Here is a 9,261-nt window from a genome sequence, read left to right on the forward strand (position 1 = left end):
TGAATTGAAGGCACTCAAGAGCATATGATCTAGAGGGGGTGAGGCTAATGGCTTAACACAAAACTCCTTCCAACCAAATCATGTGAATTATTGAAAAGGTTACCAAAGAAAAAAAGTAGAGAAAAAGCCTTTTAGACTTGCAGCAAATATTTAGAAAAGGGCATTCAAAGATTACTAGCCAAGTAAATAAATCGAAACCGTTTTAACTGGCATTGGTCATCGTATAATACGATCTGCTTACATGGAAATATCAAATTTCAAAATTGGAGGATTATTTTTTTGGTTTTTCTAGCTGGGGGAAGAGATTTGGAAAATAATCAGCAAAATGGTAAGGATTTTAATACGAAGCGTTAAATTACCAACCCCTAGTAATAGAAAAAAATTATTTGAGCCAAAAAGCATTGATTGATCAAATTTCGATACGATTAACTAAAAATATGGAAAATTGGGGAGAAATAGGGGAAAATGGAAAACTATTTTTTTTTTCTGTCGGAATAAAAAATTTCACTTTATTTTATTACTAGCTGGACAGGGATGTTAGATGCATTCCATTTTTAATGTAAATGTACTCCATATTTGAGCCCAATATTCTCATGCTGTCCGATTTAGGGGTGTTTTCGGGGGTACAATTGTCCCCCAGTCACTTGGCCCTGAAAAAATATCAGCATCGTTCGCTTCTCTCAAATAACATTTATTTCAATCCCATATTACCATTGATTCAAGGGGTTCTTCTGTGGACTGAGGCGTTCCCCCAAACACTTGGCCCCAATATTGGTTGTCAAATTCGTTTTCTAATCTGAAACACCTTTCATTTGTGGCTCAAATTGTCATTGGTCGGTAAATTTGTACTCTTTGGGGGTGTTTTGGGAAAGAGGTAGACCCCCAAGGAAAATGGTCCCGCATGACGTTATCAATTTCGTGTTCTACTCCCCGATACCTTTCATTTGAGCCCCACTTTGGCATGGTCTGAAAATACGCCCGATTAAGGGGTGTTTTGGGGAGAGGGATGATCCCCCAAACACTTAGCCCTGAAAATATATCAGCATTGTGTTCTACTCTCAAATATCATTTATTTGAACCCTTAATTACCATTGGCCTCAAAATTTAATATCAAATTACTTTCATAATCTCAAAAACCTTTCATTTAAACCCCTTACTGCAAAAGTCAGCAGTATGTCCGGTTCGGGGTATGGGCCCTAAAAACTATCACTATCGAGCTCCACTCTCTTTAAGAACCAAATTGTCATGGTGAGCAAATAAGTCCTATTTGGGTGTTGTTGTGGGGGTGACAAGTCCCCTAGACATTTGGTCCCGAATTTTGATATCAGATTCGTGTTCCACTTTTTATTTGAGCCCCATATTGCCAGGGTCAGCAAAAAATTCCTATTTGGGGGGGTGGAGGACCTCCAGTAACTCCAGTCCCACATTTGGATATCAGATTCGTATTCTACTCGCAAATACCTTTCATTTGAGTCCCATATTGCCATGGTCGGTAAATATGTCCGATTTAGGGGTATTTTGGGGGGTTGGGGTGGTCCCCCAAACACTTGGTCCGTCAATTGGACATCAGAAAAATGTTCTAATGTTAAATACCTTTCATTTGAGTCCCATATTGTCATGATTGGTCTTAATATATACTTGAGAGGTTTTGGGGGTGAGGCGGCCCCCTAGGTACCCCATCCGTAATTTTGATACCAAATTTTTGTTTTTAGGTTACTATAAGAGAGAGCACACAAAATTTCGCTTAAATAACACCACCCATCTCCGAGATATGGCGTTTTTGAAAATTTGGGTAAGGGGGAGCGTCCGCCCCCCCTTCAGATATCAAGAAATGTGGTACCCTATTAGCAGTAGTACTTTCAACGACTGTACCTAGTATGGTCTAAAGCGGTTGATAACCTGATATAGCTGCCATATAAACCGATCTTGGGTCTTGACTTCTTGAGCTTCTAGAGGAAGCAATTCTTATGCGATTTGGCCGAAATTAAGCATGAAGTGTTTTATTTGTACACAATGAGTCAAGTATGGTGTAAATCAGTGCATATCCTGGTATAGCTGCCATATAAACCGATCTCCCACTTTGACCTTTTCAGCCTCTAGAGGGTGCAAGTATTACTCGATTTTCCTGAAATTTTGGCGGTGGTGTTTTTCTATGACTCCTAACAGCCATGGCAAGTAGAATCCATATAGACAATAACTTATATGTGTTTGAAAAAGTCATTCAAAGAACTTGTTATACCCATCAGCATAGGATGGGGGTATACTAATCTAGTCATTCCGTTTGTAACACCTCGACATATTCGTCTAAAACCCGTTCTAAAGCGATCTAGCCATGTCCTTGCGTCCGTCTGTCGAAATCACGATGGAGGTCGAATGCGTAAAGCTAGCGTCTTGAAATTCGGCACAGATACCTAATATCGATGTGGACCGTTGGAGATTTAATATGGACTATATCGGTTCAGATTTAGATATAGCTCCCATATAAACCGATCTCAGGATTTGACTTCTTGAGCCCTGGCAAGCAGCAGTTTTTGTCCGATTTGGCTGATATTTTACTCATAGTGCTCTGGCATGATTTTCAACAACTATGTCAAGTACGGTCCAAATCGGTCTATAACCTGATATAGCTCCCATATAAACCTATCTCCCGGTTTGACTTCTTGAGCCCTTACAAGGCGCAAATTTTGTCCGATTTGGCTGAAATTTTGCACGTGGTGTTCCTTTATGACTTCCTACATCTGTGTCAACTACGGTTTAAATCGGTCAAGAACCTGATGTAGCTCCCATATAAACCGATCTCCCGATTTGACTTCTTGAGCCTCTGGAAGCCGCAATTTTTGTCCGATTTGGCTGAAATTTTGCACGTGGTGTTCCTTTATGACTTCCTACATCTGTGTCAACTACGGTTGAAATCGGAAAAGAACCTGATATAGCTCCCATATAAACCGATCTCCCGATTTGAATTCTCGAGCCCCTGGAAGCCTGAATTTTTGTCCGATTTGGCTCAAATTTTGGACATGGTGTTTTTTTATGACTTCTAACATTTATGCCAAGTTCGATCTAAATCGGTCTATAACCTGATATAGCTCCCATATAAACCGATCTCCCGATTTGACTTCTTGAGCCCCTGGAAGCCGCAATTTTTGTCCTATTTGGCTGAAATTTTGAATGAAGTATTCTGTAATGACTTCCAACAACTGTGTTGAGTATGGTCCAAAGCGGTCTATAACCTCATATAGCTCCCATATAAACTGATTTCCCCATTTTACTTCTTGAGCTCTAACAAGCTGCAATTCTTATCCGATTTGCCTGAATTTTTGCATTTTCCGAACTTATTTTTATTAAATTTATTTTTTTGTTTTTAATTTTTCCTATTTTTTATTATGTTATACATTAAAAAAAATTAAAATTTTCCTTCCCTTCTCCCTCCAAAAAAATAATAATTCTAGCTGCCAAAACCATTCTAATACCTCATACCTGTTAATATAGCAAATATTATAATTTCTCCTACACGTGTCTTAAGTTTTTTAATTAACCTTCTCCCAAAAAAAAAAAAAACCGAACAAGAAAACCATGAAAAAAAGCTTTCGCAACAAAGTTACACGCTTACCTTCTTAAGTCCTTGACAGGAAAACACAAGAATATTTTCCCTTAACTAAGTACCAGTGAAGAAAAAAAAATCCTTCAAGAAAAACACGCTAAGCAGAGTTGCTGGCTGCGTTTTTTATTTTTAATTAACATTTTCCTTGGAGAAAATGACAAAAAGTCTTTAATCCCTGTGACAAACACATACGTGACTCGCATTTCGCATAATGAAAATGTCACAACTGGAAAAATGCTATTCCCACTGATGATGAGCGGGAGAGAAAAAAAAACAGCTGAAGGACGAAAAAAAAACAACAACAGTGCTTGCGTTTATAATGAAAAAATTAAATAACAAGGCGTTATTCATTTTGAAAACAGTTCTTTGCTCTACTTTGGGAACTTCAATTAAGCATCTTAAACAGCCATTAAAAACAACAAGAAGTGTGGGAGGAAGTTCGAGTGGAACAAAGAGAAAAGTTAATTAATGAACCCTTTTGGCAAATGCCAAGGAAATTCATTTTCGTTTGTTTTGTTAGCACCAACACCGCATCCTTCAAAGGAAATTAACTTGAACATTAAATTTTATGTAATGCCTTGGTTTGATGCTATTTTTTCGGGTATTAGGCAAAGTGAAAATTCGAAATGTTTGCAGGGCTCATATGGCTGTGAAAGCTGCAGAAGAAGATTCCTGTGACTCTTTGCTCTTTACTATTTGAGACATATGTGTTTAATATCTTAAGCCATGAGGGGCTCTAAGGATTTTCCTCAAAACAAAAAAAAAAAAAAAAAACAATACCTTCACTCTCTTTTCCCAACTCTCTGCTCGAATTACGAAAATATTTTATTTCAATGTGTTGGGCTAATAAATGAAATATGAGTACACCTTACAACTTTGAAGCAGAAAAAAAAGAGCAGCTCAACCCCCATCAACACCACATACCCATCACCACCATCACCACCAGTAGCTGGCTTCTTATGACTATTACCGTTTGCCGGTTCATGTGCGGGTATGGCATATTATTTATATAATCCTGATTATTGAATGCTCTACATAATTTTCAGCTTTCCCGTATTCTTTTTTTTGCACCATGCCTTCGACTTTTTGCCTTGTCTAGATGCGGGAGGATATGCCTCTTGTTTTTCGCAAGCATGTAGAAGTCGTTTTTGCCATTTTGTTGCTTTATTGCCATACCACTAGGTATACCCGTGCGTACCCCTCATTGTCTTGGGTAACGTTCGAATGAGGCCTTGTATAGATTTGTTATTTTGTATGAGAATATATGCGTCCTTCCGTCTTTCCTTCCCTAACCTATAAACATAATTTTCAATATCCTTTTTGTGATATACGAGTATGACAGAGTATGTGTATGCACGAACAATAACCAACAAAAGTATTGGCATAACAACCAAGCAATGAAACAACAAATGCGAGCGCCAGCCAACCCAACCATCCTTGCCACAGCCCACGATAACTAAGTAATAACAATCAGCATAGCATACTTTTGGGCTACGTTGTCCTATATGCGTAACAAGACAGCAAGTAAAAAAAAAAAAAACACACAAAACAACAACAACAGACAAGGTATTTGTTATTCACGGTGCGAAATATGTATTGACGTCAATTATATTGAAGAGCCCTCGAAACACACATACACAAGCATGGTATATTGCTAAGTTTGTGTCATAATTCTTTTCATATTTCTCAAAGTGGAAAGTGTGTCGTCGTTGTCATCGTCTTTGTTGCCATTGTGCTTTCCTATCCTTGTTGTTGGTGCTATATTTGTGCCCTTTAAGGGTAAATCCTCTTCAGGGATTTGGGGAATTCTTAGTTGAAAAAAAAAAAACGGCGCACAAAATCCATTGCATACTTTTAGTAAGTTTGGCAATTTCCAAGGGCCATCATAGTACTAAGAGGAATTTCTTATTTGAGTGGCTTTTATGGTTTTGTTGGCAATTGATTTCTATCACCCCTCTAAGAATTCATCTTTTTTTGCGCTTTTCCCCCAACCCATCATAAGCTGTGCAGCGGCTTGGCAAATTTTCATAAAGGCAATAACTGTGGTTGTTTCTCTGTGCTGATGGTGCTTCCTCTTTTGGTCTTCTTATTGCAAAAGGCGGGTAATTAATGCATTAAATCATATTAATGTCATCAAATGGTTTTGTGTCATCTATTTTCTTGCAGATGGTGTTTTTTTTTTGATAAGGGGTAGGGGAAATTTTGAGGAGGCGATTTATGTTTGGTAGGCCTAATTTGGCTACCAGACGAGTATGGAGTTGGATTTTTTGCATAGTGATCACATAGCTGGTCCTAATGTTTGCAACAGAAGTGAGCATTGAGAAAGGTGGGATGGTAGAGACGGGGGTGAGTTATTAGAACTTGATGGGCTATTATTGTTAATTAAAATGGCAAGAAATTTCCATAAAATAAACATAACCCATATGAAAGAATTTGGATTGAATTTCGATTAGCAGGCATTGCAGGATGGAAGCTTGGGAAAAATGGTGCAAAGAATTGCACCAGAAAGTAAGGACTTTGTTGTTAAAAAAACAAATATTTAGAAAAAAAAACAAAAGTAAAAAAAAATAATGAGAATTAAAATAAATTATACTGAAATAAAAAAATTAAAAAAAAAAAAAAAAATTAATAAAATTAAATTAAAAAAAATAAAATAAAATAAAATAAAATGAAATAAAATAAAATAAAATAAAATAAAATAAAATAAAATAAAATAAAATAAAATAAAATAAAATAAAATAAAATAAAATAAAATAAAATAAAATAAAATAAAATAAAATAAAATAAAATAAGATAAGATAAAATAAAATAAAATAAAATAAAATAAAATAAAATAAAATAAAATAAAATAAAATAAAATAAAATAAAATAAAATAAAATAAAATAAAATAAAATAAAATAAAATAAAATAAAATAAAATAAAATAAAATAAAATAAAATAAAATAAAATAAAATAAAATAAAATAAAATAAAATAAAATAAAATAAAATAAAATAAAATAAAATAAAATAAAATAAAATAAAGTAAAATAAAATAAGATCAAATAAAATCAAATAAAATAAATTAAATATTATATAATATAATAAAATATAATAAAATAAGCAAAACATAAAAAAATATTACAAAAATTATTAATATTTTTTTTTATATATGAAATAAAATATTGTTTGTCATTATTTGTCATCGTTTTCTTCAGTGTACCATACCTAATCTCTTTCCAATATTTTCCTTCATACTATTTGTATTTTTAAATAATTTTTAAAAGCCATTTAATTAATAGTTTGTTTACCCAACCATGAGAAGATCTATAACACCTGCGTTTATCTTTTTAACTCATTTGTAGTGCCATGGCTGCCATTTACAAACCGTTCAAATTTTATTCCCCAAAAAACCCCTCCCAATGGCAATCTCTCACAATTTTTTGTATTGTGTTTTGTAGACCACAAACCAAAAAAATCTAAAAAAAAGCGTGAACAAATCGTAATTTCCCATCCTTGGGAAACTAACAAATAGGATACTTTAACAGACACAAAGTGAGTGTAAGAGAGAGGGGGAGAGAGGAGCAGGGGTTGGGCGACAATTGCAAATAAAAATAATTATTAAAATGAAATGCATGTTTGCAATTAATAATTGCCAGCAAATTATGCCCGTTTTCTGCTATGTCACCACAAGGAATTTGAAATAAATACTTTTCATGTTTTCTCGCACACATGCTCATAAACACATACACTCATTATCACACACAAAGGCAGTGTATGGCATATGAGACAAAAGTCATCATTCCTTTGGGTTATTAGACATTATAACAAATAAATATATAAACTATAATAATAATAACAAAACAACACAAGACCCAACATAATACAACAATTGCAATAAAAAAATTAAAATTAAAAAAAAAACTGTTTTAAAATGAGTTGCGACTAGCAAAGAAACAACTACAAAACAATTGCCAACGATCGTTCGTCATAATATTTTAAGTATTTGCACACTTTGGTATTGTCAGCAGTCAGTGAAGTGAATTGAATGAAAGATTGAGAGTATTCAGGGAAAGCAAAAAGAGCTAAGTGAAGAATAAAAAAAAAAATAAATAAATAAATAAAAAAGAAAAAAAAAATAATTTAAAAATATTATATAAAAATAATTTTTTCTGAATACTAAAATTTTATATGTAATTTGTCAAGATTTGAATTAGTTATTATTTATATTCATTTTTGGTATTACTTATTTTTTTGGTTTCTATTTAATCTTATTTTATTTTATTTTATTTTATTTTATTTTATTTTATTTTATTTTATTTTATTTTATTTTATTTTATTTTATTTTATTTTATTTTATTTTATTTTATTTTATTTTATTTTATTTTATTTTATTTTATTTTATTTTATTTTACATGTTTAAGTATATTTTTGAGTTTAAGTCGTTTTGCTTTTTAACCCTTCTATGCTTTAAATGATGCTGTTGCTTTTTGCCGCCAATGGTTTTTTGTTTTTGCCCCAACTATAGAACACAATTTCCCAGTTGCCGTGACTCTAATGCTTCTCATATATGTATGAGTGTATGCATGCCTGTGTGTGGTGTTTGCTGTTGCATTATTGTTATATCTCTCACTCTGTATAATTGTCTATTTAGTTGTGTTTAAAGGAAAAAGTTATGTCTTTCTTTATAGGCAAAAGTCTAAATGTGTCTGTCTGTCCGTCCGTCCGTCCGTCCATTCATCTGTCAGTATGTAGAACATTGCATAGCTGAGGCTCTATTAAAATGTAAATGCATTTACCAAACGTCAAATAGTTAATTGCAGTTAAAAACAAAAGAAAATAGACAGAGACAACAAAAACACAAACCCAGAATCATCGCAAACACTTACACATGAGATAGACAGACATTATTGAAATAATAATAATTGCATACAAGAATAATTATCATATATTTTTGCAACAAATGCAGACAAAAGGCAAAGACCCAAGCCAACATAAGCAGAATTTAGTAATACATGGGTTTCTTAAACAAAAACACATTTTTTTCTTGAAAAAGTTTGGAAAAAATCGTCTATATATGGTGCCTATTGGGTAGTCTATAAAAAATAATAAATAAAAAAATTTTTTTTAAGCCAATATTTTTAAAAAATATTTTTTTAACTGCCATTTAGTTTTTTAGTTTCGAATTTTCATGTTTTTTTAATTTTTGTTTTATTTTTTTTTTTGGAAATTTTTTTCTTTTAATAAAAAAATTGTCTAAAATTTTATTTAATTTCTAATTTTCGTGTTTTCTTTTAATTTTCGTTTTTATATTTTTTTTTGATTTTATCATTTTTTAACAAAAATTTAAAAAAAAAATTATATTCTTTTAATTCGTTTTAGATTTTTTTTTTATTTTTATTTTTTGTAATTTTTTTATATATTTTTTTTTAATTTTTCATTTTTTTCTTTGTATGCCCCACGACTTTCCCTTAAGACCTTTGGTTGGTAATCTACTTAAATCTCTTAAGGCTTTTGTTAACTCCCATTGCTGCCTTGCCACCCAGGGTCAGGCTTACCAGAAGGAACACAAATAGGGTGGCAGGGCGGGGGGCTTCAGGAATATGGAGGAAATCTCTTTCATACTTCTAAAACAACCAATAAATCACTTGCACTTAAATCCTGTCTATGTCTATTTCTTTT

At 32.7% G+C, this 9,261-nt stretch overlaps 1 protein-coding gene across 1 annotated transcript in view; it reads left to right on the top strand.

Annotated features, from left to right (window-relative positions):
• The window catches only part of LOC106082115 (homeobox protein homothorax), a 359,165-nt gene that overhangs the window by 108,324 nt on the left and 241,580 nt on the right, over positions 1-9,261 (top strand). The window lies entirely within an intron of this gene.

Source organism: Stomoxys calcitrans, chromosome 2 (genome assembly GCF_963082655.1).
Source record: "Stomoxys calcitrans chromosome 2, idStoCalc2.1, whole genome shotgun sequence".
NCBI lineage: Eukaryota > Metazoa > Arthropoda > Insecta > Diptera > Muscidae > Stomoxys > Stomoxys calcitrans.